At 48.3% G+C, this 27,419-nt stretch overlaps 1 protein-coding gene across 5 annotated transcripts in view; it reads left to right on the top strand.

Annotated features, from left to right (window-relative positions):
• Window positions 1–27,419, top strand: part of GCLC (glutamate-cysteine ligase catalytic subunit) — a 197,145-nt gene that overhangs the window by 5,585 nt on the left and 164,141 nt on the right. Inside the window, exon 2 of one of the 5 annotated variants that reach the window (XM_063916712.1) lies at window positions 25,316–25,390. The exons of the other annotated variants lie outside the window; for them this stretch is intronic. The gene's annotated coding sequence lies outside the window, so the exon portion shown is untranslated. The remainder of the gene's footprint in view (window positions 1–25,315; window positions 25,391–27,419) is intronic. 5 annotated transcript variants of the gene reach the window in all.

Here is a 27,419-nt window from a genome sequence, read left to right as displayed (position 1 = left end):
ATTATGTGGGGTGTGCAAACTACCTGTAGTTTTTCCTGAATCAGATGAATTAAATGAGGTGTGTGATGAAGCGTGGGTTTCCCCCGATAAAAAACTGCTAATTTCTAAAAAAATTATTGGCATTATACCCTTTCCCGCCAGAGGTTAGGGTGCGTTGGGAAACACCCCCTAGGGTAGATAAGGCGCTCACACGCTTATCAAAACAAGTGGCGTTACCGTCTCCTGATACGGCCGCCCTCAAGGAACCAGCTGATAGGAAGCTGGAAAATATCCTAAAAAGTATATACACACATACTGGTATTATACTGCGACCAGCAATCGCCTCAGCCTGGATGTGCAGTGCTGGGGTGGCTTGGTCGGATTCCCTGACTGAAAATATTGATACCCTGGACAGGGACAATATATTATTGACTATAGAGCATTTAAAGGATGCATTTCTATATATGCGAGATGCACAGAGGGATATTTGCACTCTGGCATCAAGAGTAAGTGCGCTGTCCATTTCTGCCAGAAGAGGGTTATGGACGTGACAGTGGTCAGGTGATGCGTTTTCCAAACGGCATATGAAAGTATTGCCGTATAAAGGGGAGGAGTTATTTGGGGTCGGTCTATCGGACCTGGTGGCCACGGCAACGGCTGGGAAATCCACCTTTTTACCCCAGGTCACCTCTCAGCAGAAAAAGACACCGTCTTTTCAGGCTCAGTCCTTTCGTCCCCATAAGGGCAAGCGGGCAAAAGGCCACTCATATCTGCCCCGGGGCAGAGGAAGGGGAAAAAGATTACAGCAGGCAGCCTCTTCCCAGGAACAGAAGCCCTCCCCCGCTTCTGCCAAGTCCTCAGCATGACGCTGGGGCCTTACAAGCGGACTCGGGCACGGTGGGGGCCCGTCTCAAGAATTTCAGCGCGCAGTGGGCTCACTCGCAAGTGGACCCCTGGATCCTGCAGGTAGTATCTCAGGGGTACAAATTGGAATTCGAGACGTCTCCCCCTCGTCGGTTCCTGAAGTCTGCTTTACCAACGTCTCCCTCCGACAGGGAGTCGGTATTGGAAGCCATTCACAAGCTGTATTCCCAGCAGGTGATACTCAAGGTACCCCTCCTACAACAGGGAAAGGGGTATTATTCCACGCTGTTTGTGGTACCGAAGCCGGACGGCTCGGTGAGACCTATTTTAAATCTGAAATCCTTGAACACTTACATACAAAGGTTCAAATTCAAGATGGAGTCACTCAGAGCAGTGATGGCGAACCTGGAAGAAGGGGACTATATGGTGTCTCTGGACATCAAGGATGCTTACCTCCATGTCCCAATTTGCCCTTCTCACCAAGGGTACCTCAGGTTTGTGGTACAGAACTGTCACTATCAGTTTCAGACGCTGCCGTTTGGATTGTCCACGGCACCCCGGGTCTTTACCAAGGTAATGGCCGAAATGATGATTCTTCTTCGAAGAAAAGGCGTTTTAATTATCCCTTACTTGGACGATCTCCTGATAAGGGCAAGGTCCAGAGAACAGTTAGAGGTCGGAGTAGCACTATCTCAAGTAGTACTACGACAGCACGGGTGGATTCTAAATATTCCAAAATCGCAGCTGATTCCGACGACACGTCTGCTGTTCCTAGGGATGATTCTGGACACAGTCCAGAAAAAGGTGTTTCTCCCGGAGGAGAAAGCCAGGGAGTTATCCGACCTAGTCAGGAATCTCCTAAAACCAGGCCAAGTGTCAGTGCATCAATGCACAAGGGTCCTGGGAAAAATGGTGGCTTCTTACGAAGCGATTCCATTCGGCAGATTCCACGCAAGAACTTTTCAGTGGGATCTGCTGGACAAATGGTCCGGATCGCATCTTCAAATGCATCAGCGGAAAACCCTGTCTCCAAGGACAAGGGTGTCTCTCCTGTGGTGGTTGCAGAGTGCTCATCTTCTAGAGGGCCGCAGATTCGGCATTCAGGACTGGGTCCTGGTGACCACGGATGCCAGCCTGAGAGGCTGGGGAGCAGTCACACAGGGAAGAAATTTCCAGGGCTTGTGGTCAAGCATGGAAACGTCACTTCACATAAATATCCTGGAACTAAGGGCCATTTACAATGCCCTAAGTCAGGCAAGGCCTCTGCTTCAGGGTCAGCCGGTGTTGATCCAGTCGGACAACATCACGGCAGTCGCCCACGTAAACAGACAGGGCGGCACAAGAAGCAGGAGGGCAATGACGGAAGTTGCAAGGATTCTTCGCTGGGCGGAAAATCATGTGATAGCGCTGTCAGCAGTGTTCATTCCGGGAGTGGACAACTGGGAAGCAGACTTCCTCAGCAGACACGACCTCCACCCGGGGGAGTGGGGACTTCACCCAGAAGTCTTCCACATGATTGTGAACCGTTGGGAAAAACCAAAGGTGGACATGATGGCGTCCCGCCTCAACAAAAAACTGGACAGATATTGCGCCAGGTCAAGGGACCCTCAGGCAATAGCTGTGGACGCTCTGGTAACACCGTGGGTGTACCAGTCAGTGTATGTGTTCCCCCCTCTGCCTCTCATACCCAAGGTACTGAGAATCATAAGGAGAGGAGTAAGGACTATACTCGTAGCTCCGGATTGGCCAAGAAGGACTTGGTACCCGGAACTTCAAGAGATGCTCACGGAGGACCCATGGCCTCTACCTCTAAGAAAGGACCTGCTCCAGCAGGGACCCTGTCTGTTCCAAGACTTGCTGCGTTTGACGGCATGGCGGTTGAACGCCGGATCCTGAAGGAAAAAGGCATTCCGGATGAAGTCATCCCTACCCTGATCAAAGCCAGGAAGGATGTAACTGTGCAACATTATCACCGTATTTGGCGTAAATATGTTGCGTGGTGTGAGGCCAGGAAGGCCCCTACAGAGGAATTTCAACTGGGTCGTTTCCTGCATTTCCTGCAAACAGGACTGTCTATGGGCCTAAAATTAGGGTCCATTAAGGTTCAAATTTCGGCCCTGTCGATATTCTTCCAGAAAGAACTAGCTTCAGTTCCTGAAGTTCAGACGTTTGTCAAGGGGGTACTGCATATACAGCCTCCTTTTGTGCCTCCAGTGGCACCTTGGGATCTCAATGTAGTTTTGGGGTTCCTAAAATCACATTGGTTTGAACCACTCACCACTGTGGACTTAAAATATCTCACATGGAAAGTGGTAATGCTGTTAGCCCTGGCTTCAGCCAGGCGTGTCTCAGAATTGGCGGCTTTATCCTAGAAAAGCCCTTACCTAATTTTTCATACGGACAGGGCAGAATTGAGGACTCGTCCTCAATTTCTCCCTAAGGTGGTTTCAGCGTTTCACTTAAACCAGCCTATTGTGGTACCTGCGGCTACTAGGGACTTGGAGGATTCCAAGTTGCTGGACGTAGTCAGGGCCCTGAAAATATGTTTCCAGGACGGCTGGAGTCAGAAAATCTGACTCGCTGTTTATCCTGTATGCACCCAACAAGCTGGGTGCTCCTGCTTCTAAGCAGACTATTGCTCGTTGGATTTGTAGTAAAATTCAGCTTGCACATTCTGTGGCAGGCCTGCCACATCCAAAATCTGTAAAAGCCCATTCCACAAGGAAGGTGGGCTCATCTTGGGCGGCTGCCCGAGGGGTCTCGGCTTTACAACTTTGCCGAGCAGCTACTTGGTCAGGGGCAAACACGTTTGCTAAATTCTACAAATTTGATACCCTGGCTGAGGAGGACCTGGAGTTCTCTCATTCGGTGCTGCAGAGTCATCCGCACTCTCCTGCCCGTTTGGGAGCTTTGGTATAATCCCCATGGTCCTTTCGGAGTCCCCAGCATCCACTTAGGACGTTAGAGAAAATAAGAATTTACTTACCGATAATTCTATTTCTCATAGTCCGTAGTGGATGCTGGGCGCCCATCCCAAGTGCGGATTGTCTGCAATACTTGTACATAGTTATTGTTACAAAAATCGGGTTATTATTGTTGTGAGCCATCTTTCAGAGGCTCCTTCTGTTATCATGCTGTTAACTGGGTTCAGATCACAAGTTGTACGGTGTGATTGGTGTGGCTGGTATGAGTCTTACCCGGGATTCAAAATCCTTCCTTATTGTGTACGCTCGTCCGGGCACAGTATCCTAACTGAGGCTTGGAGGAGGGTCATAGGGGGAGGAGCCAGTGCACACCAGGTAGTCCTAAAGCTTTTACTTTTGTGCCCAGTCTCCTGCGGAGCCGCTATTCCCCATGGTCCTTTCGGAGTCCCAAGCATCCACTACGGACTATGAGAAATAGAATTATCTGTAAGTAAATTCTTATTTTTGCCTATTTAATGTATTGAAGTTCTTTACCCTTTAAGGGGTCGATTCTATTCGGCAACTAATGAATAGCGCCGGGAATTAGCTCCCGACGCAATTCAATTCAGCAACTAGTTACGTCGGCGATGGCCCGTTCTCGCCGACAAAACAGGTTGAATTGTCGGGAGAACGGGCATTCTCCGACTTAACTCCCCGGTGCGAGGCTGATTCCCGACAGAATCAGCCTCGCGCCGGCCGCGAGGCAGCACTTTTGTCGGGTTTCTCTTCTCATCCCCCGGGGATGAGAGAAGAATTCCCGACAATTGCGGGTAATTAGTTGCTGAATTGAATAGCGTCGGGAGCTAATTCCCGGCGCTATTCATTAGTTGCCGAATAGAATCGACCGCAATGATTGATAATGTTGTGGTTTTTGTCTGTCCTATGGGATTGTTAGGGTAGGAGTTTGTAGCTGATGCTAGGCATCTTTAGTAGCTCTCTGATCTGGTTTACTTCATTGGTTCAGATATCTCAAAGATCAAAGACCACAAGCAACATTATGTGCAGTAATACCAGGGATATTCCTTTTTATTTGGCTTTTTTAAGAAGTCACAGCATAATTTAAGAACTGGGTGTTTTTTTGTTTTTCTGTAAAATTGGTTTAAATCGGCCAACCCTGTAGCGAAGGCTGAGCTATAGTTAACTTTCATAGGGGTTCCCTATCTGAAGATTGTGTTATGAGTGGGATCCCTCTGTTTTACAAATTCAGTTTGGTAAATTCGGGATGGGAAATGCGATCTGATTACTCATAACCCTTTTCTACTTGTTGCATGGGTCGCAGCCGGGAGCCTGACACGGCTGCGACCCGTGCTAGAGCCCCCTTCTACACTAGCTCATCAACCCGGCATATTGCCGGGTTGCTGACGCAGCAGGGGTGGTGCTGGGAGATTGCATGATCCTCCATACACTGTGAACGGGAGCTGTCTCATCGACATGGCTTCCGTTTACACTACACAGCTTACCGGGTTGAACACGTGTTCAACCCAGCAAGCTACCCGGGTAGGATTCCCGGATCACTTGATCCGGGAATTTGCAGGGGCGGCCGTTTCCACTTGGAAAAAAACACGGGTAAATGCGTACCCCCGCGCATTTACCCGTGTTTTTAGAGCTAGTGGAAAAGGGGTATAAATAAAAATGTTTTTAGGGCTTGAATTTTTCAAATTATCCTCAAAATGCGAAATAGTAGAAGTCTGTGATACTAAGATGTGAAAACACCAATTTTTACACTGTTTTAGTAAACATATTGATAAATGTCTATAATTGTCAGATTTTGGAATTCTCTATCTTATGTGTGGGATTCTTCGTTGTTGTTGTTGTTGTTGTTGTTGTTGAATGTTTAATATGGAGCTGATTATTTCCATGACAGGATAACATTAACTGTAGGATTCCTGTTGACTAGCCGTGAGTATAGTCCCACTGGTAATCACAAAATGTTGTAAGTGATTTGTCACCTGCGCATGTATAAATGGTATTATATGGGGTAGGGTGTGTGGATACTTCTTGAAAGAAGTCTTCAAAATTTCCTATCTAATATATACAAACCAATACATAATAAAATATATGTGAGATCTGGAGCAAAGCATCACGTCTATACTGTGTATGTGCTGTACGGTATGTAAACATGCTTATGGGTCATATTTTAATTCATGTAATCGGATGGCTTTACAACATAACTAGTGGTCGTATTACACATAAGAACATATGACCTTTCAGATGAATAAAAACATGTAAACTCTGTAATATCAAAGGAATCACTAAAGGACAACTTAAAAGAATCCTCATAAATTGTTCCAGAAAAATGACTAAAATGGCAAAAGAATGTAAACAAAATCCTGAAGAAGATGAGACAGGAAAAAAACCTGAAGCTATGTATCCTGTTAGCCCCGTTTAATTTTTCGTCTGAAAAAAAATTGGCTAATATTGCTGTTTTATTTTTATCCGATGTTTAGTTAAGCCCCTCTTTTTCCAGCTGAAAAACTGCCTATTTTTGGATGATAACTCATAGGTCAGGAAACTTATCCCAGATACTATGGGGTAAATTTACTAAGATGGGAGTTCTATTTAAGATGGGATGTTGCCCTTAGCAACTAATCAGATTCTACTTCTCATTTATCTAGCATCTTCTAGAAGATAATACCTGGAAGCTGATTGGTTGCTATGGGCAACATCCCATCTTAAATAGAACTCCCATCTTAGTAAATTTACCCCTATGTGTTACTGTGGCGCTGAAGGGCTACTTGTAAGGCCTTGTGCTCTGGATATTATGTCTAAGAACCCCTGCATCTAATAGCAGTGGTGAATTACCACTGCTCATTGGATATCCCCCCGAATATAGAATGTTTGATATTTCAAACCAAAAGACACTTTCAACACCATATATTTCATTACAAAGTACAACATAAATTTGGATCTATATTAGTCTTAAACTGGACACACACACACTGGGGCGAAGTGTACCCAGCCAATATGTTGACTGACATAGTGGATCCTGTGTACACATTGAGGGATGTAATGAAGGCTAGAGCGACATTGCACCTTCCTTCATTACACAAGCTGCGTTTGCTAGCATTATCAACCAGTTGACCGTGCAGCAGGGCCATCCGGGTTAGGTGGCTAATGACCGCAGGCACCCACAAATCGGGGACACACTGAGCGATATGCCGATTTGATCCTATTTGGCCAGAAATGACCAATTGGACCGATATCGTCTGTGTTTACCCAGCTTTGCTGCACGTGAAAACCTCTAGAACAGGGCTTGACAAATCCTGGTGGCCATGTTTCCATGGCAAACAAATATTCAGGGATGGAGGAAGCAGAACTAGCAGCCACAGCTCATAGGCATGCCTATATTATTGCAGTGGCAATTTAATGCTGACTACCTCTCGTGGCCTGCGCTTAGTCCTGTCTTGTAACTGTGGCTGCTTTCTGCTAAGAGGGTATTGCTGGGGGGTAATGGGGTGGCCACGGGTTGGGGATATGGAAGGTGTTGTGTGCCTGGGGGGTTGCTGTAGCTCCCCTGCTTCCTCTAGCCCCAGATTCTGACACGCGCTTGGGTTAAATTGCAGTCTGCAAAGTACCTGGGCTGTGCAGATACGAGAGACAGTGGGAACTGGGATGTCTGCGCTGTGGGGCCACCTCTCTCATAGGTTTGTCCCTTACAGCTAGAGTGGCTAGTCCCGGGCCATTTTTTTTATTTTTTCCCCCCAAATCCCGGGTATCTGGATTTAAAAAATGGTCACTCCTGTGTTTCCTGCGTCCCCTCCCTGCACACATAACTGACCACTATAGTACCTGGGAGGGTATGTGGGTCACTTCCACCAGTTCTGAGGCCCGTGTGACTGGCTGTGCAGTGTGCCCTCTGACTTCACGTTACGCTGTGCAGGTGGAGGAGGGAGATGGGCAGTGTCTGAGGATGCTCCGTACTGCCCAGCATGAAAAAAAACAAAGGACCGCCTGATACCGAAATCACCTGGATTGGAACTTCTAATCCTGGGCATGATTTTTGGCCTAAATCCCAGGACTTGCTACCTTTTCCCAGTGCCAGCTCCTGCAGCAGCCTCTCCCCTGGGCCTCCTGCATCCATCCCTGCAGTCTATCTCCTCCACAGCCACCGTGTCCCATCCCTGCAGTCCTCTTTCCCCCATATCCCTTGCAGCTATGCCCGCAGCCTCTGTACTTAAGTTCCCAGAACCGTCCTTACAGCCTCTCCCCTTCAGCTGCTGTACTCTGTCTCTGCAGCCTTTTCTTCGTCCCTGCAGCCAGTGTGTCCAGTCAGCGCAACACTCTACCCCCTGCAGCCGCTTTATGAATGACCGGGTCTCTAAGATAAAACCATGGCCTCCAGCCTCGGGTAAGTAATTGGTGAAGGGGGGCTGTTGCGAGTTTAGGGTGCTGTGGGTGGGTTTGGGGAGCAGTGTAGCTGGTTGTGTGCGCTGCTTACGATGGGCGCATGGGGGGCAGTCGTGAATTGCGCTGGAAGCAGCAGACAGAGGACACAGCAGGGAGGGATCGAAAAAGCCCTCTGCTGCATGCAAATTGCAGCTTGTAAAGCAGGGCTGGTAGCTGCCGAGTGTAAAGCCATCTGCAGTGCAAGGCTTTTAGGGAGATGTAGTTTTCTCACACTGTACACTGCATACAGGGCAGTGTGAGAGAACTACATTTCCTTTGATGCAATTTGCGGCAGATGGCTCTGGGAGATATGAGGAAGCTTGGGAGAGGGAGGAAGCTTTGCTGGCTGTGGGTGGGAGGAATGGCTGTGCTGCGGATTCAGAACCTGTACCAGTGGTGGTGAGTGCATTTACTGTGGTTTTATGTGTGTCTGTCATTATTGGGGGCCGTATGCGTGAGCAGCTATTACTGTGGCCTTTACTTTTGAGAGCGGTGTATGGGGGGGGAAGGGGGTGAGGTCGCTAAAAAAAAAAAAAAAAAAAAAAGGCCCGTGAATGATGTTGAAACTTTCCAAATGGCCCTTGGCAGGAAAAAAGTTCCCCACCCCTGTTGTAAAGGGTATCGGGTGCTGTACGCTATGCACAGAGTCCCACGATAGGGTCCCTGAGGGTTGTATTTGGGACAGCAGCCTGGGAGCCACATATCACTCACTGCCTCCATGTCACCCACTATCTCACTGCCTCTGTCACCCACTATTTCCCTGACTGTCACTCGCCTATCTCCCTGTCATCCACTATCACCTGTCTCTCTGTCAATGACTGCCTCCATGTCACCCACTATCTTCCTGTCACCCTCTGGTGCTGCAACCTACTGCCTCTCGCTATCATCCACTGCCTCTCGATATCACCCTCTCTGTCATCCAGTGCCTTTCCCTATCACTCGTTCCAATCACCCACTGCTTCTCCGTCTCCCACTATCTCTCCCCATAACCACACTCTCCTGTTACCCTCTGCCTATCCCTGTGACCTTATGCGTCGCTTGCTGCCTCTCCCCCTGGTGTCACCCACTTCCTCCCCGTCACCCTTTTGCTGCTGACAACCAGTGGAACTTTCCTTGCCTAATAAGGGTGATAGAGATTAGGACACCTTTTGTTTGCTCTATGGGGCCTCCATCTCGTATTGCTCAGAAGGAGGGTGGGTGTAGCTGCTAGTAATGTCGCCGCGGGTTGGGTAGGGATGGTGTTCATAATGGCTCCTAGATTTTAGGAAAATTTGTCGAGCCTTTTGTATAATATACAAAAAACAAAAGCTGAAAATCTCAAGGCCAAGCTGGTCTACGGTGCCATACTTCCAGAGAAAAGAAAGCATAATGAAACCTAACTGTAAGAACACAAATTGGTTGTACACATGCACTAGATGCCAAGGATGCAATACTGCTAACGGGTGTACAGAAGCATAAACTAAATTCAAATTCTTTAGTAACAAAAAGAAGATGATTACATGCGTCACACAAGGGTGTAATATACCTTTTGGAGTGCTCCTGCCAAACTCCAGTATGTAGGTTGAACTATAAGCCCATTGAAAGTAAGGATATCTGAGCACATTAGAAACACTATTAAGTAGAAATTTCTACTGTCTCTGCACATTTCATGACTCTAATCCAGAGGTTCTCAAACTCGGTCCTCGGGGGCCCACACAGTGCATGTTTTGCAGGTCTCCTCACAGAATCGCAAGTGAAATAATTAGCTCTACCTGTGGACCTTTTAAAATGTGTCGGTGAGTAATTAATACACCTGTGCACCTGCTGGGTTACCTGCAAAACATGCACTGTGTGGGCCCCCGAGGACCGTGTTTGAGAACCTCTGCTCTAATCCATCTGAACTTTAACCTCTTCAGGGATACTTGCCCGTGTATATTACTTACCGGTTATTTTTAATTGCAAAACCTTTTGAAGTTTGACTATATATTTAGAACGAAATCATCGCTATATACTTTTTTTTTTTTTTTTTTTTTTTTTTCTTGACGTTCTCTTTTCAATAAAATATACAATATTTTATCAATTAAAATTAAAAAATTGTCCCTGAAAATGTTAAAGAAATAATAAAATACCTAGGGGCAGATTTATTAAGCTCGGTGAAGTGATAAAGGACCAGCCAGTCAGCTCCTAACTGTCATTTTTCAAACACAGCCTGTGACATGGCGGTAAGGATCTGATTGGCTGGCCCTTTATCACCTTCCACTTTATCACTTCACCAGGCTTAATAATACCCTTTTCATACCAGCCAAAATTTCCCGGGTTAATGCACATGAACGCACATCAACCCGGGAAATTTCTCAGTGTGAAAGGGTACAGGGTCAAAATCCCGGGATTCCTGCCCCGGCATTTCAACCCTGCAATCGACCAGGGTTGGTCCCGGGATCTTCCCGGGAACCTGGTCAGTGTGATTGGGAGCCGGGTCAATGTGCCCCGGCTCCCGTTCACTCTCTATGTAGCAGGCGGCGCTTGGAGATCATGTGATCTCTTGCGCCGTCACCGCTGACGCCAGCAACCCGGCAATATGCCGGGCTGCTGACTGCGGTATGCAAGGAGTCTTACCCGGGAATGTCCCTGCATGATCCAGGGACCGTATTCCTGGGTAAGACCCTGCATTTCTGGTGTGAAAGCCGTATTAATCTGCCCCCTAGAGAGGTGGCAACTTAATAAAAATGGTATTCAACGAAGAAGCAAAGTAGATATATTAATTGTACACTTTACTGCCTGAAGGCATGAGCCTGTATTTTATCTGGGTACTTTCTTGGAGAACTGACAAGAAAAACTTGTGTTGAAGCAAGCATACAAACCAAATATCCAAACGGAGGTTATTACACATACCACACTCACAAAAATAAATGTATGGAAATAAAAACTTGCTGTTCAATAAGCACTAAACTGCAGCGACCTAGGCTGCAAAAGATTTAAGAAAATCTAACCAACTAGGTACATACAAAATGCTTAAAATGAGTTACCAAGTTGAAAATAGTAAAATACAAAAATAAATAACATAACATTTGAAATCTCAGGAACAGTTCATCTACAGTTGTATATAAATCTTATGGATTATAAAGAAGGTATATACATTATTTGGCTGTTTAAAACAATGTTTAAAAATTGCAGTGCAACAGCATGAATATGAAGCTGCAAAACAGAATATGAATTGGACCTGCAATCTGTGGAGAAATAATACAATTCTGATACAATTGTAACCACTAGTAAAAGCCTCTAATGGAAGGCAATCTATTTGCCGGCTGTCGGGATCCTGGCAGTCAGGATACTGATGCCAGACCCACTACATCTGAAATACCGGCACACAGGGGCTATTCCCACTCGTGGGTGTCCACGATACTCATAGAGTGGGAATAGATCCTGTGGCAAGCCACCGAGCCCACAGGGGACTTGTATTGCTCGCCCCGCTGCCGACGTAATGGTGGGTAGGGTGCTGCTATCGGGATAGTGATAGCCGGCATCTCATCCGCCGGGAATACATATGTATGCGCCCTCTAACACGACTACACATTAAGGATTGTTGTAATTGTGTTTCCAAAAGTATTATCCAACTACAGTGAGATAATAAACATGACAGCTGCTGAACAGTAGAACATAAGTCATGCACTTATTGCTAGTGAATCTTATGAAATAATTGGAACATCTATGGAATGCCTTTATGCCACTGGTTCCCAAACTCTATTCTCAAGGCACCATAATAAATCAGGTTTTTCTGATATCCATGCTTATGCACAGGTGATTGATTAGTACCTCAGTCAGTTTGATTTTACCACCTGTGCACAAGCAGTGATAGCCTTTAAACCTGGACTGTAAGGGTGCTTTGAGGACATATGGGCCCTACTCACTGGCCGACCCGCCGCCGAGCTGACCGACGGCGGATACGGACGACGAGCGACCCGGCGGCGGGGGGGCAGTGACGGGGGGAGTGAAGTTTCTTCACTCCCCCCGTCACGCGGCTCCATAGAACTGCAGGCAAATATGGACGAGATCGTCCATATTGGCCTGCATGCACAGCCGACGGGGGACCAGCGATGAACGAGCGCGGGACCGCGCATCGTTCATCGCTGGAGCCTCCACACTGAAAGATATGAACGAGTTCTCGTTCATTTATGAACGAGATCGTTCATATCTTTCAAAAAATCGGCCAGTGTGTAGGGCCTAATAGTTTGGGAGCCCTTGCTTTATGCTAATTCGACATCCCTGGCAAAGCTTGCTGGCCCAGAGAAATTTGTTGGACGATCAATCAGCCTGCTGTAGAGACGTGACTAAGCATCTTAACGAAATATGTTCTTATGTGTAATGTGATCTGAATAGTTAGAGCAGCCATAGTATGAGTCATAAGCATTGTTTATATACAGTACATGTATACAGTAGGTTTGTGTAAGATCTCATGAATGCACTGGGTTTAGCAATGTAGATACCAGGCTTTTCTCTAACGTCCTAAGTGGATGCTGGGGACTCCGTAAGGACCATGGGGAATAGCGGCTCCGCAGGAGACTGGGCACAAAAGTAAAAGCTTTAGGACTACCTGGTGTGCACTGGCTCCTCCCCCTATGACCCTCCTCCAAGCCTCAGTTAGATTTTTGTGCCCGAACGAGAAGGGTGCACACTAGGTGGCTCTCCTGAGCTGCTTAGTGAAAAGTTTAGTTTTAGGTTTTTTATTTTCAGTGAGACCTGCTGGCAACAGGCTCACTGCATCGAGGGACTAAGGGGAGAAGAAGCGAACTCACCTGCGTGCAGAGTGGATTGGGCTTCTTAGGCTACTGGACATTAGCTCCAGAGGGACGATCACAGGCCCAGCCATGGATGGGTCCCAGAGCCGCGCCGCCGGCCCCCTTACAGAGCCAGAAGACAGAAGAGGTCCGGAAAATCGGCGGCAGAAGACGTCCTGTCTTCAACAAGGTAGCGCACAGCACTGCAGCTGTGCGCCATTGCTCTCAGCACACTTCACACTCCGGTCACTGAGGGTGCAGGGCGCTGGGGGGGGCGCCCTGAGACGCAATAAAACGCCTTGGATGGCAAAAAATGCATCACATATAGCTCCTGGGCTATATGGATGATTTTAACCCCTGCCAGAATATATAGAAAAACGGGAGATAAGGGGGCGGAGCCTATCTCCTCAGCACACTGGCGCCATTTTCCCTCACAGCTCCGTTGGAGGGAAGCTCCCTGGCTCTCCCCTGCAGTCGCTACACTACAGAAAGGGTTAAAAAAGAGAGGGGGGGCACTAATTACGCGCAGTATTAAAGATACAGCAGCTATAAAGGGAAAAACACTTATATAAGGTTATCCCTGTGTATATATATATATATATATATATATAGCGCTCTGGTGTGTGCTGGCAAACTCTCCCTCTGTCTCCCCAAAGGGCTAGTGGGGTCCTGTCCTCTATCAGAGCATTCCCTGTGTGTGTGCTGTATGTCGGTACGTTTGTGTCGACATGTATGAGGAGAAAAATGATGTGGAGACGGAGCGGATTGCCTGTAATAGTGATGTCACCCCCTAGGGGGTCGACACCTGAGTGGATGAACTGTTGGAAGGAATTACGTAACAGTGTCAGCTCTGTATAAAAGACAGTGGTTGACATGAGACAGCCGGCTACTCAGCTTGTGCCTGTCCAGACGTCTCATAGGCCGTCAGGGGCTCTAAAGCGCCCGTTACCTCAGATGGCAGTTATAGACGCCGACACGGATACTGACTCCAGTGTCGACGGTGAAGAGACAAATGTGACTTCCAGTAGGGCCACATGTTACATGATTGAGGCAATGAAAAATGTTTTACACATTTCTGATAATACGAGTACCACCAAAAAGGGGTATTATGTTCGGTGAGGAAAAACTACCTGTAGTTTCTCTATCGTCCTAGTGGATGCTGGGGTTCCTGAAAGGACCATGGGGAATAGCGGCTCCGCAGGAGACAGGGCACAAAAAGTAAAGCTTTTCCAGATCAGGTGGTGTGCACTGGCTCCTCCCCCTATGACCCTCCTCCAGACTCCAGTTAGATTTTTGTGCCCGGCCGAGAAGGGTGCAATCTAGGTGGCTCTCCTAAAGAGCTGCTTAGAAAAAGTTTAGCTTAGGTTTTTTATTTTACAGTGAGTCCTGCTGGCAACAGGATCACTGCAACGAGGGACTGAGGGGAGAAGAAGTGAACTCACCTGCGTGCAGGATGGATTGGCTTCTTGGCTACTGGACATCAGCTCCAGAGGGACGATCACAGGTACAGCCTGGATGGTCACCGGAGCCGCGCCGCCGGCCCCCTTGCAGATGCTGAAGTCAGAAGAGGTCCAGAATCGGCGGCTGAAGACTCCTGCAGTCTTCTAAAGGTAGCGCACAGCACTGCAGCTGTGCGCCATTTTCCTCTCTGCACACTTCACACGCAGTCACTGAGGGTGCAGGGCGCTGGGGGGGGGCGCCCTGGGAGGCAAATGTAACCTATATAAAGGCTAAAAATACCTCACATATAGCCCCCAGAGGCTATATGGAGATATTTAACCCCTGCCTGGATTCACTAAATAGCGGGAGACGAGCCCGCCGGAAAAGGGGCGGGGCCTATCTCCTCAGCACACTGCGCCATTTCCTCTCACAGCTCCGCTGGTCAGGACGGCTCCCAGGTCTCTCCCCTGCACTGCACTACAGAAACAGGGTAAAACAGAGAGGGGGGGCAAATTTATGGCGATATTTTGATATATATAAAGCAGCTATAAGGGAGCACTTATTATAAGGCTATCCCTGTTATATATAGCGCTTTTGGTGTGTGCTGGCAAACTCTCCCTCTGTCTCCCCAAAGGGCTAGTGGGTCCTGTCTTCGTTAGGAGCATTCCCTGTGTGTCTGCTGTGTGTCGGTACGTGTGTGTCGACATGTATGAGGACGATATTGGTGTGGAGGCGGAGCAATTGCCAAATATGAGGATGTCACCCCCTAGGGAGTCGACACCAGAATGGATGCCTTTATTTATGGAACTACGGGATAGTGTCAACACGCTAAAGCAGTCGTTTGACGACATGAGACGGCCGGACAATCAATTAGTGCCTGTCCAGGCGACTCAAACACCGTCAGGGGCTGTGAAACGCCCTTTGCCTCAGTCGGTCGACACAGACCCAGACACAGGCACTGACTCCAGTGGTGACGGTGACGAATCAACCGTATTTTCCAGTAGGGCCACACGTTATATGATTTTGGCAATGAAGGAGGCGTTACATTTAGCTGATACTACAGGTACCACTAAACAGGGTATTATGTGGGGTGTGAAAAAACTACCTATAGTTTTTCCTGAATCAGAAGAATTAAATGACGTGTGTAATGAAGCGTGGGTTGCCCCTGATAAAAAGCTGATAATTTCAAAGAAATTATTGGCATTATACCCTTTCCCGCCAGAGGTTAGGGAGCGCTGGGAAACACCTCCTAGGGTGGACAAGGCGCTAACACGCTTATCTAAACAAGTGGCGTTACCTTCTCCTGAGACGGCCGCACTTAAAGATCCATCAGATAGGAGGATGGAAAATATCCAAAAAAGTATATACACACATGCAGGTGTTATACTACGACCAGCTATAGCGACTGCCTGGATGTGCAGTGCTGGGGTAGTTTGGTCAGAGTCCCTGATTGAAAATATTGATACCCTGGACAGGGACAATATTTTACTGTCGTTAGAACAAATAAAGGATGCATTTCTTTATATGCGTGATGCACAGAGGGATATCTGCACACTGGCATCACGGGTAAGTGCTATGTCCATTTCGGCCAGAAGAGCTTTATGGACGCGACAGTGGACAGGCGATGCGGATTCAAAACGACATATGGAAGTTTTGCCGTATAAAGGGGAGGAGTTATTTGGAGTCGGTCTATCAGATTTGGTGGCCACGGCTACAGCCGGGAAATCCACCTTTCTACCTCAAGTCACTCCCCAACAGAAAAAGGCACCGACTTTTCAACCGCAGCCTTTTCGTTCCTTTAAAAATAAGAGAGCAAAGGGCTATTCATATCTGCCACGAGGCAGAGGTCGAGGGAAGAGACAGCAACAGGCAGCTCCTTCCCAGGAACAGAAGCCTTCCCCGGCTTCTACAAAAGCCTCAGCATGACGCTGGGGCTTCTCAAGCGGACTCGGGGACGGTGGGTGGTTGTCTCAAAAATTACAGCGCGCAGTGGGCTCACTCGCAGGTAGATCCCTGGATCCTGCAGATAATATCTCAGGGGTACAGGTTGGAATTAGAGACAGATCCACCTCGCCGTTTCCTGAAGTCTGCTTTACCAACGTCCCCCTCCGAAAGGGAGACGGTTTTGGAAGCCATTCACAAGCTGTACTCTCAGCAGGTGATAGTCAAGGTACCTCTTCTACAACAAGGGAAGGGGTATTATTCCACTCTTTTTGTGGTACCGAAGCCGGATGGCTCGGTAAGGCCTATTCTAAATCTGAAGTCCTTGAACCTGTACATAAAGATGTTCAAGTTCAAGATGGAGTCACTCAGAGCAGTGATAGCGAACCTGGAAGAGGGGGACTTTATGGTATCCTTGGACATCAAGGATGCGTATCTCCACGTTCCAATTTACCCCTCACACCAGGGGTACCTCAGGTTCGTTGTACAAAACTGTCACTATCAGTTTCAGACGCTGCCGTTCGGATTGTCCACGGCACCTCGGGTCTTTACAAAGGTAATGGCCGAGATGATGATTCTTCTTCGAAGAAAAGGCATATTAATTATCCCATACTTGGACGATCTCCTAATAAGGGCAAGGTCCAGAGAACAGCTAGAGATGGGTTAGCACTGTCTCAAGAAGTGCTAAAACAGCACGGGTGGATTCTGAATATTCCAAAATCCCAGTTAATGCCGACAACTCGTCTGCTGTTCCTAGGGATGATTCTGGACACGGTTCAGAAAAAGGTTTTTCTCCCGGAGGAAAAAGCCAAGGAGTTATCCGAGCTTGTCAGGAACCTCCTAAAACCAGGAAAAGTGTCTGTACATCAATGCACAAGAGTCCTGGGAAAAATGGTGGCTTCTTACGAAGCAATTCCATTCGGCAGATTCCACGCAAGAATTTTCCAAAGGGATCTGTTGGACAAATGGTCAGGGTCGCATCTTCAGATGCACCTGCGGATAACCCTGTCTCCAAGGACAAGGGTGTCTCTTCTGTGGTGGTTGCAGAGTGCTCATCTATTGGAGGGCCGCAGATTCGGCATACAGGATTGGATCCTGGTGACCACGGACGCCAGCCTGAGAGGCTGGGGAGCAGTCACACAAGGAAGAAACTTCCAGGGAGTATGGACGAGCCTGGAAACGTCTCTTCACATAAACATTCTGGAACTAAGAGCAATATACAATGCTCTAAGCCAGGCAGAACCTCTGCTTCAGGGAAAACCGGTGTTGATCCAGTCGGACAACATCACGGCAGTCGCCCATGTGAACAGACAGGGCGGCACAAGAAGCAGGAGTGCAATGGCAGAAGCTGCAAGGATTCTTCGCTGGGCAGAGAATCATGTGATAGCACTGTCAGCAGTGTTCATCCCGGGAGTGGACAACTGGGAAGCAGACTTCCTCAGCAGACACGATCTTCACCCGGGAGAGTGGGGACTTCATCCAGAAGTCTTCCACTTGCTGGTAACCCGTTGGGAAAGACCAATGGTGGACATGATGGCGTCTCGCCTCAACAAAAAACTGGACAGGTATTGCGCCAGGTCAAGAGATCCGCAGGCAATAGCTGTGGACGCGCTGGTAACGCCTTGGGTGTACCAGTCGGTGTATGTGTTTCCTCCTCTGCCTCTCATACCAAAAGTATTGAGAATTATACGGCAAAGAGGCGTAAGGACGATACTAGTGGTTCCGGATTGGCCAAGAAGGACTTGGTACCCGGAACTTCAAGAGATGATCACGGAAGATCCGTGGCCTCTACCTCTAAGGAGGGACTTGCTTCAGCAGGGTCCCTGTCTGTTTCAAGACTTACCGCGGCTGCGTTTGACGGCATGGCGGTTGAACGCCGGATCCTAAAGGAAAAAGGCATGCCGGAAGAAGTCATTCCTACTTTGATTAAAGGAAGGAAGTAACCGTGCAACATTATCACCGAATTTGGCGAAAATATGTTGCGTGGTGCGAAGATCGGAGTGCTCCGACGGAGGAATTTCAACTGGGTCGATTCCTACATTTCCTGCAATCAGGATTGTCTATGGGTCTCAAATTGGGATCTATTAAGGTTCAAATTTCGGCCCTGTCGATTTTCTTTCAAAAAGAATTGGCTTCAGTCCCTGAAGTCCAGACCTTTAAGGGAGTGCTACATATACAGCCTCCTGTGGTGCCTCCAGTGGCACCGTGGGATCTCAATGTGGTTTTGGACTTTCTAAAATCTCATTGGTTTGAACCACTAAAGAAGGTGGATTTGAAATATCTCACATGGAAAGTGACCATGCTTCTAGCCCTGGCTTCGGCCAGGAGAGTGTCAGAACTGGCAGCTTTATCTTACAAAAGCCCATATCTGATTTTCCATTCGGACAGGGCAGAACTGCGGACTCGTCCGCATTTTCTCCCTAAGGTGGTGTCAGCATTTCATCTGAACCAGCCTATTGTAGTGCCTGCGGCTACAAGTGACTTGGAGGACTCCAAGTTACTGGACGTTGTCAGAGCATTAAAAATATATATTGCAAGGACAGCTGGAGTCAGAAAATCTGACTCGTTGTTTATATTGTATGCACCCAACAAGATGGGTGCTCCTGCGTCTAAGCAGACGATTGCTCGTTGGATCTGTAGCACAATCCAACTTGCACATTCTGTGGCAGGCCTGCCACAGCCTAAATCTGTAAAGGCCCACTCCACAAGGAAGGTGGGCTCATCTTGGGCGGCTGCCCGAGGGGTCTCGGCATTACAACTTTGCCGAGCAGCTACGTGGTCAGGGGAGAACACGTTTGTAAAATTTTACAAATTTGATACTCTGGCTAAGGAGGACCTGGAGTTCTCTCATTCGGTGCTGCAGAGTCATCCGCACTCTCCCGCCCGTTTGGGAGCTTTGGTATAATCCCCATGGTCCTTTCAGGAACCCCAGCATCCACTAGGACGATAGAGAAAATAAGATTTTACTTACCGATAAATCTATTTCTCGGAGTCCGTAGTGGATGCTGGGCGCCCATCCCAAGTGCGGATTATCTGCAATAATTGTACATAGTTATTGTTAACTAATTCGGGTTATTGTTGAAGGAAGCCATCTTTCAGAGGCTCCGCTGTTATCATACTGTTAACTGGGTTTAGATCACAAGTTGTACGGTGTGATTGGTGTGGCTGGTATGAGTCTTACCCGGGATTCAAAATCCTCCCTTATTGTGTACGCTCGTCCGGGCACAGTACCTAACTGGAGTCTGGAGGAGGGTCATAGGGGGAGGAGCCAGTGCACACCACCTGATCTGGAAAAGCTTTACTTTTTGTGCCCTGTCTCCTGCGGAGCCGCTATTCCCCATGGTCCTTTCAGGAACCCCAGCATCCACTACGGACTCCGAGAAATAGATTTATCGGTAAGTAAAATCTTATTTTTCCTGAATCTGAGAAATTAAATGAGGTGTGTGATGATGCGTGGTTTTCCCCCCGATAACAACTGATAATTTCTAAAATGTTATTGGCATTATATCCTTTCCCGCCAGAGGTTAGGGTGCATTGGGAAACACCCCCTAGGGTGGATAAAGCGCTCACACGCTTGTAAGAACAAGGGCTCTACCCTCTCCTGAGATGGCCGCCCTTAAGGATCCTGCTGATAGAAAGCAGGAGGGCATCCTAAAAGGTATTTACACACATACTGGTGTTATACTGCGACCAGCAATCGCCTCAGCCTGGATGTGCAGTGCTGGGTTGGCGTGGTCGGATTCCCTGACTGAAAATATTGATACCCTAGATAGGGACAGTATATTATTGCCTATAGAGCATTTAAAAGATGCATTTCTATATATGCGTGATGCACAGCGGAATATTTGCTGACTGGCATCAAGTCTAAGTGCGTTGTCCATTTCTAACAGTAGAGGGTTATGGACACGACAGTGGTCAGGTGATGCGGATTCCAAACGGCATTTGGAAGTATTGCCTTATTAAGGGGAGGAGTTATTTGGGGTCGGTCTTTCAGACCTGGTGGCCACGGCAACAGCTGGGAAATCCACGTTTGTACCCCAGGTCGCCTCTCAACATGAGAAGACGCCGTATTATCAGGCGCAGTCTTTTCGTTGGCAAGCAGGCAAAAGGTTCCTCATTTCTGCCCCGTGACAGAGGGAGAGGAAAAAGGCTGCAGAAATCAGCCAGTTCCCAGGAACAGAAACCCTCTCCCGCCTCTGCCAAGCCCTCAGTATGACGCTGGGGCTTTACAAGCAGAATCAGGCACGGTGGGGGCCCGTCTCAATGAAATTCAGCGCGCAGTGGGCTCACTCGCAAGTAGACCCCTGGATCCTTCAGGTAATATCTCAGGGGTACAAATTGGAATTCGAGACGTCTCCCCCTCGCCGTTTCCTAAAGTCGGCTTTACCGATGTCTCCTTCTGACAGGGAGACCGTTTTGGAAGCCATTCACAAGCTGTATTCCCAGCAGGTGATAATCATAGGTACCCCTCCTGCAACAGGGAACGGGGTATTATTCCACACTGTTGTGGTACCGAAGCCGGACGGCTCGGTGAGACCGATTCTAAATCTAAAATCTTTGAACACTTACATACAGAGGTTCAAATTCAAGATTGAGTCACTCAGAGCAGTGTTTGCGAACCTGGAAGAAGAGGACTACATGATGTCTCGGGACATCAAGGATGCTTACCTTCATGTCCAAATTTACCCTTCTCACCAAGGGTACCTCAGGTTTATGGTACAGAACTGTCACTATCAGTTTCAGACGCTGCCGTATGGATGGTCCACGGCACCCCGGGTCTTTACCAAGGTAATGGCCGAAATGATGATATTCCTTCGAAGGAAGGGAATTTTAGTTATCCCTTACTTGGACGATTCCCTGATAAGGGTAAGATCCAGGGAACAGTTGGAGGTCGGTGTAGCACTATCTCAGGTAGTGTTGCGGCAGCACGATTGAATTCTCAATATTCCAAAATCGCAGCTGATTCTGACGACTCGTCTTCTGTTCTTAAGGATGATCCTGGACACAGTTCAGAAAAAGGTGTTTCTCCCGGAGGAGAAAGTCAGGGAGTTATCCGAGCTAGTCGGGAACCTCCTATAACCGAGCCAAGTCTCAGTACATCAATGAGATGGTTCTGGGAAAAATGGTGGCTTCCTATGAAGCAATCCCATGCGGCAGATTCCACGCAAGAACTTTCCAGTGGGACCTGCTGGACAAATGGTCCGGGTCGCATCTTCAGATGCATCAGCGGATAACCCTGTCACCAAGCACAAGGGTGTCTCTCCTGTGGTGGTTGCAGAGTGCTCATCTTCTAGAGGGCCGCACATTCAGGACTGGGTCCTGGTGACCACGGATGCCAGCCTGCGAGGCTGGGGAGCAGTTACTCAGGGAAGGAATTTCCAGAGCTTATGGTCAAGCCTGGAGACATCACTTCACATAAATATCCTGAAGCTAAGGGCCATGTACAATGCTCTAAGCTCAGCAAGACCTCTGCTTCAAGGTCACCCGGAGTTGATCCATTCGGACAACATCACGGCAGTCACCCACGTAAACAGACAGGGTGACACAAGAAGCAGAAGGGCAATGGCAGAAGCTGCAAGGATTCTTCGCTGGGCGGAAAATCATGTGATAGCACTGTCAGCAGTATTCATTCCGGGAGTGGACGACCTCCACCCGGGAGAGTGGGGACTTCACCCAGAAGTCTTCCACATGTTTATAAAACTCGACAAGTATTGCGCCAGGTCAAGGGACCCTCAGGCAATAGCTGTAGACGCTCTGGTAACACAGTGGGTGTACCAGTCAGTGTATGTGTTCCCTCCTCTGCCTCTCATAACCAAGGTACTGAGAATTATAAGATGGAAGGAGTAAGCACTATATTCGTGGCTCCGGATTGGCCAAGAAGGACTTGGTAACCGGAACTTCAAGAGATGCTCACGGAGGATCCGTGGCCTCTACCTCTAAGAAGGGACCTGCTCCAGCAAGGACCCTGTCTGTTCCAAGACTTACCGCGGCTGCGTTTAACGGCAGGGCGGTTGAACGCCGGATCCTGAAGGAAAAAGGCATTCCGGATGAAATCATCCCTATCCTGATCAAAGCCAGGAAAGATATAACCGCAAAACATTATCACCGCATTTGGCGAAAATATGTTGCGTGGTGCGAGGCCAGTAAGGCCCTGACGGAGGAATTTTCAACTAGGTCGATTCCTACATTTCCTGCAAACAGGAGTGTCTATGGGCCTGAAATGGAGGTCCATTAAGGTTCAAATTTCGGCCCTGTCAATTTTCTTCCAAAAAGAACTAGCTTCAGTCCCTGAAGTTCAGACGTTTGTGAAAGGGGTACTGTATATACAGCCTCCTTTTGTGCCTCCAGTGGCACCTTGGGATCTAAATGTAGTTTTTGGGTTCCAAAAGTCACATTGGTTTGAACCACTTAAATATGTGGAGTTAAAATATCTCACATGGAAAGTGGTCATGCTGTTGGCCCTGGCCTGGGCCAGGTGCGTGTCAGAATTGGCGGCTTTATCCTGTAAAAGCCCTCATCTGATTTTCCATTCGGACAGGGTGGAATTGAGGACTTGTCCTCAGTTTCTCCCTAAGGTGGTTTTCAGCGTTTCACCTGAATCAACCTATTGTGGTGCCTGCGGCTACTAGGGACTTGGAGGACTCCAAGTTGCTGGACGTTGTCAGAGCCCTGGAAATATAGGTTTCCAGGACGGCTGGAGTCAGAAAATCTGACTCGTTGTTTATTCTGTATGCACCCAACAAGCTGGGTGCTCCTGCTTCTAAGCAGACTATTGCTCGTTGGATTTGTAGTACAATTCAGCTTGCACATTCTGTGGCAGGCCTGCCACAGCCAAAATCTGTAAAAGCCCATTCCACAAGGAAGGTGGGCTCATCTTGGGCGGCTGCCCGAGGGGTCTCGGCTTTACAACTTTGCCGAGCAGCTACTTGGTCAGGAGCAAATACGTTTGTAAAATTCTACAAATTTGATACCCTGGCTGAGGAGGACCTGGAGTTCTCTCATTTGGTGCTGCAGAGTCATCCGCACTCTCCCGCCCGTTTGGGAGCTTTGGTATAATCCCCATGGTCCTTACGGAGTCCCCAGCATCCACTTAGGACGTTAGAGAAAATAAGAATTTACTTACCGATAATTCTATTTCTCGTAGTCCGTAGTGGATGCTGGGCGCCCATCCCAAGTGCGGATTGTCTGCAATACTGGTACATAGTTATTGTTACCAAAAAATCGGGTTATTATTGTTGTGAGCCATCTTTTCAGAGGCTACTCTGTTATCATGCTGTTAACTGGGTTCAGATCACAGGTTGTACGGTATGATTGGTGTGGCTGGTATGAGTCTTACCCGGGATTCAAAATCCTTCCTTATTGTGTACGCTCGTCCGGGCACAGTATCCTAACTGAGGCTTGGAGGAGGGTCATAGGGGGAGGAGCCAGTGGACACCAGGTAGTCCTAAAGCTTTTACTTTTGTGCCCAGTCTCCTGCGGAGCCACTATTCCCCATGGTCCTTACGGAGTCCCCAGCATCCACTACGGACTACGAGAAATAGAATTATCAGTAAGTAAATTCTTATTTTTGCTGGCTCCTGATTCCACCTCAGGAGGCTGTAAGCAAAAATCATACAGTTGCGTGTGAACAATTGAATAGCTGCCGTAGGGCTCCCACTGCTAATGGCTGCAGCAAAAAGAAATCCTATACTTGTGTGCTGAAATGGAATGACTTGAGGCAGTATAGTATTATCTTATTCCTCCTTTTTTTTTTTTTTTCCCCACTGCTGCAATAACCTGGGTTAGCCCAGGTCGTATCTCAGTGTAATACCCCTTTCACACCGCCAATGCCGGAAACTGGTCCTTCCCGGGTGGGATCCGGCATTGGACATTGCTGCTGGCTAGCTACCCGGGTCAGACTCTGGTAAGGATGCAGTATAAATTGTGAAACCCGGGTTATCTGACCCAGGTTATAATTTAAAAGCTGCTGATTGGCTGGCTGTGTATGCAGAGGTCTGCTTCCAAGTGAGTGTCTGTGAGTGACATACAGGTCAGATACTGGTTTGGTGTAAACAGAGCCGACCCTGGAATAACATGTGTCTAAGGTGCAGGGTAAACTGGTTTGCACCTGTGTTTTTGGTGAAGTGGTATAAGTAAAACAAATCTGAACTTTATAATATACTATTTATCAAATAGGTCAAGGAATATTAGCTTTAAATAGCCAGTAGGTAATTAGTGTACTCTGGTTCTTAGTGTTGTCACAAGATGGAAGCCCTCTCGGTGCAGGACAAAAAAGTAATGGAAGTGACAATAGGATGTCACTTAATAGGGTGTTTGCCCAACATGTATGACTTGTATTCACAATGATTGTCTAAAGGGGCCTACATATGGTGCGATTGTTTCCCCCCCCCCCCCTCTGATATGGACTATATAGTCCATAACGGAAGTAAATATAGTACATGTTGCACCATGTTTATGCACTTTGCGATGCTGATGCGCGGTCCCATGGGAATGGCATTCCAAGGAAATATAGTGGGTGCAGGAAGTTGGGTAAAATCATGTGCACTGCAGGAGGAGCTGATATAACATGTGCAGAGAGTTAGATTTGGGTGGGGTATGTTCAAACTGAAATCTAAACTGCAGTGCAAAAATAAAGCAGTCAGTATTTACCCTGCACAGAAACAAAATAACCCATCCAAATCTAACTCTCTGCACATGTTATATCTGCCCCCCCCCCTCCCCCCCCTGCAGTGTACATGGTTTTGCCCACCTGCTAACAACAAATTTGCTGTTGCGATCGACTCTGAATTACCCCCTATGTCAGAGGCTCAAGCCTCTGAAGTCAATTTAGTCTGTATCGGCTGCCGCACGGGTTGCACAGTGTGTACGCAGCATTAAGTGTCTGGAATTGTGCAGGATAGAGGGAACCATTCTAATTTAAGAAATGTATCGGGACAGTGCACTTATTTTTTTTATTTTTGTTAGTATTTGGTTTTTTTTGTTTTCCAGAAATCCAATAGTGCATGATGTGGTGACCTGTGAAAACAATTATCCATAGCGAAGTTCAGTGGCATACTCCTTAAGGTGGGTACACACTATTAGATATATCTGCAGATCAATTGATCTGCAGATATATCGATGTACGGATCGGGCAGTGTGCTGTGCATACACACAGCCCGGTCCGTCGGGGGACTGACGTCATGAACTGGGCGGACGCGAGCGCGCGCCCGCCCAGTTCACCTGTCAATCACTGCCGGCCGCCGCAGCATGTGTACGGGCGGTCGGACGACCGCCCCGTACACACACAGCGACGGGCCAATATATCGTTAGATATATTGGCTGTCGGCTGTGCTGCGCGGCCGACGCGATATGTCTGTGAACGACGGAGTTCAGACGTATCGCCCGTACACACTGGCCGACGGTCCCGCGATGTATCGGCCATTCAAGAGAACGGCCGATACATCGACCAGTGTGTACGGGCCTTTACACTATTTCAAGCCCATATGTGTTTTGTTGATGGGGGGGGGGGGGGGGGGGGATTTTCCTTAAGGAAGACGCACTGCCTGTCATGTAAGAAATTCTACAACAATGGGGGAAAATCCAAATAACCGCAGTTAATGACCGGGGGTATTTGTATCACTGTGGCTATCCTATTAGCCCCGATGCAGCATGCTCCTCCTCCCCGAAATTTTCCCCTCGCCTTTATTGCCGAGTGTAGTATACTGTGGGCCAAGGGGGTCTGATCATCGGTTCCCTGTGCTGCAACTGATCTCTGCACATTTAGAGATCAACATATTTTGGGAGTTGAGGGGATTGACTTTTGGAGTGATATCGGCGGTCAGACCACTATCACTCCCGGGGGTCTGGAGGAGGAGATCCATTCTGCATATGGGCATGCGACCTGGTCAGGTAGCGCACTTCTGTTGCTGTGCTAGTTGAATCCAGCGATACAACCTCCTCCTTCTCCTCAGGCTCTGCACCCCTGCTTTGCTGGCCACCCTGTGACACTCCCATATTAATTTCCATTCATATACCTATGGACTGTAATAACACTGTTTAAAAAAAAGTTTGTGCAATTTTTTTTAAATTTCTTACATCCTAGAGGATGCTGGTGTCCACATTAGTACCATGGGGTATAGACGGGTCCACTAGGAGCCATTATCACTTTAAGAGTTTGAGTGTGTGGGCTGGCTCCTCCCTCTATGCCCCTCCTACCAGACCCAGTTTAGAAAATGTGCCGGAGAAGCCGGTCACAGCTAGGGTAGCTCTACAGAGCTTCTTTAGTAAGTTATTTTTCGCTAACGTCCTAGTGGATGCTGGGGACTCCGTAAGGACCATGGGGAATAGACTGGCTCCGCAGGAGACTGGGCACTCTAAAGAAAGATTTAGTACTACCTGGTGTGCACTGGTTCCTCGCTCTATGCCCCTCCTCCAGACCTCCGTTAGAATTTGTGCCCGGCCAGAGCTGGGTGCTTTTAGTGGGCTCTCCTGAGCTTGCTAATAAGAAAGTATTTATTAGGTTTTTTATTTTCAGAGAGCTTCTGCTGGCAACAGACTCTCTGCTACGAGGGACTGAGGGGAGAGAAGCAAACCTACTAACTGCGGCTAGGTTGCGCTTCTTAGGCTACTGGACACCATTAGCTCCAGAGGGTTCGAACACAGGATCTTAACCTTGGTCGTCCGTTCCCGGAGCCGCGCCGCCGCCCCCCTCGCAGAGCCAGAAGTCAGAAGCCGGCAGAAGCAAGAAGACATCGAAATCGGCAGCAGAAGACTCCTGTCTTCACATGAGGTAGCGCACAGCACTGCAGCTGTGCGCCATTGCGCCCACACTACCCACACACTCCGGTCACTGTAGGGTGCAGGGCGCAGGGGGGGGCGCCCTGGGCAGCAATTAGGATACCTCTTGGCAAAAAGACACACATATACAGCCAGGCACTGTATAGATGTACGAGCCCCCGCCATTTTATTTACACAGACCCGGGACAGAAGCCCGCCGCTGAGGGGGCGGGGCCTTCTTCCTCAGCACTAACCAGCGCCATTTTCTCTCCACAGCTCCGCTGAGAGGAAGCTCTCCCCTGCGGTATCCAGGTAGAAAGGGTGAAAAAGAGAGGGG

Source organism: Pseudophryne corroboree, chromosome 4 (genome assembly GCF_028390025.1).
Source record: "Pseudophryne corroboree isolate aPseCor3 chromosome 4, aPseCor3.hap2, whole genome shotgun sequence".
NCBI classification, from domain to species: Eukaryota; Metazoa; Chordata; class Amphibia; order Anura; family Myobatrachidae; genus Pseudophryne; species Pseudophryne corroboree.
This window is presented reverse-complemented; position numbering and strand designations above follow the sequence as displayed.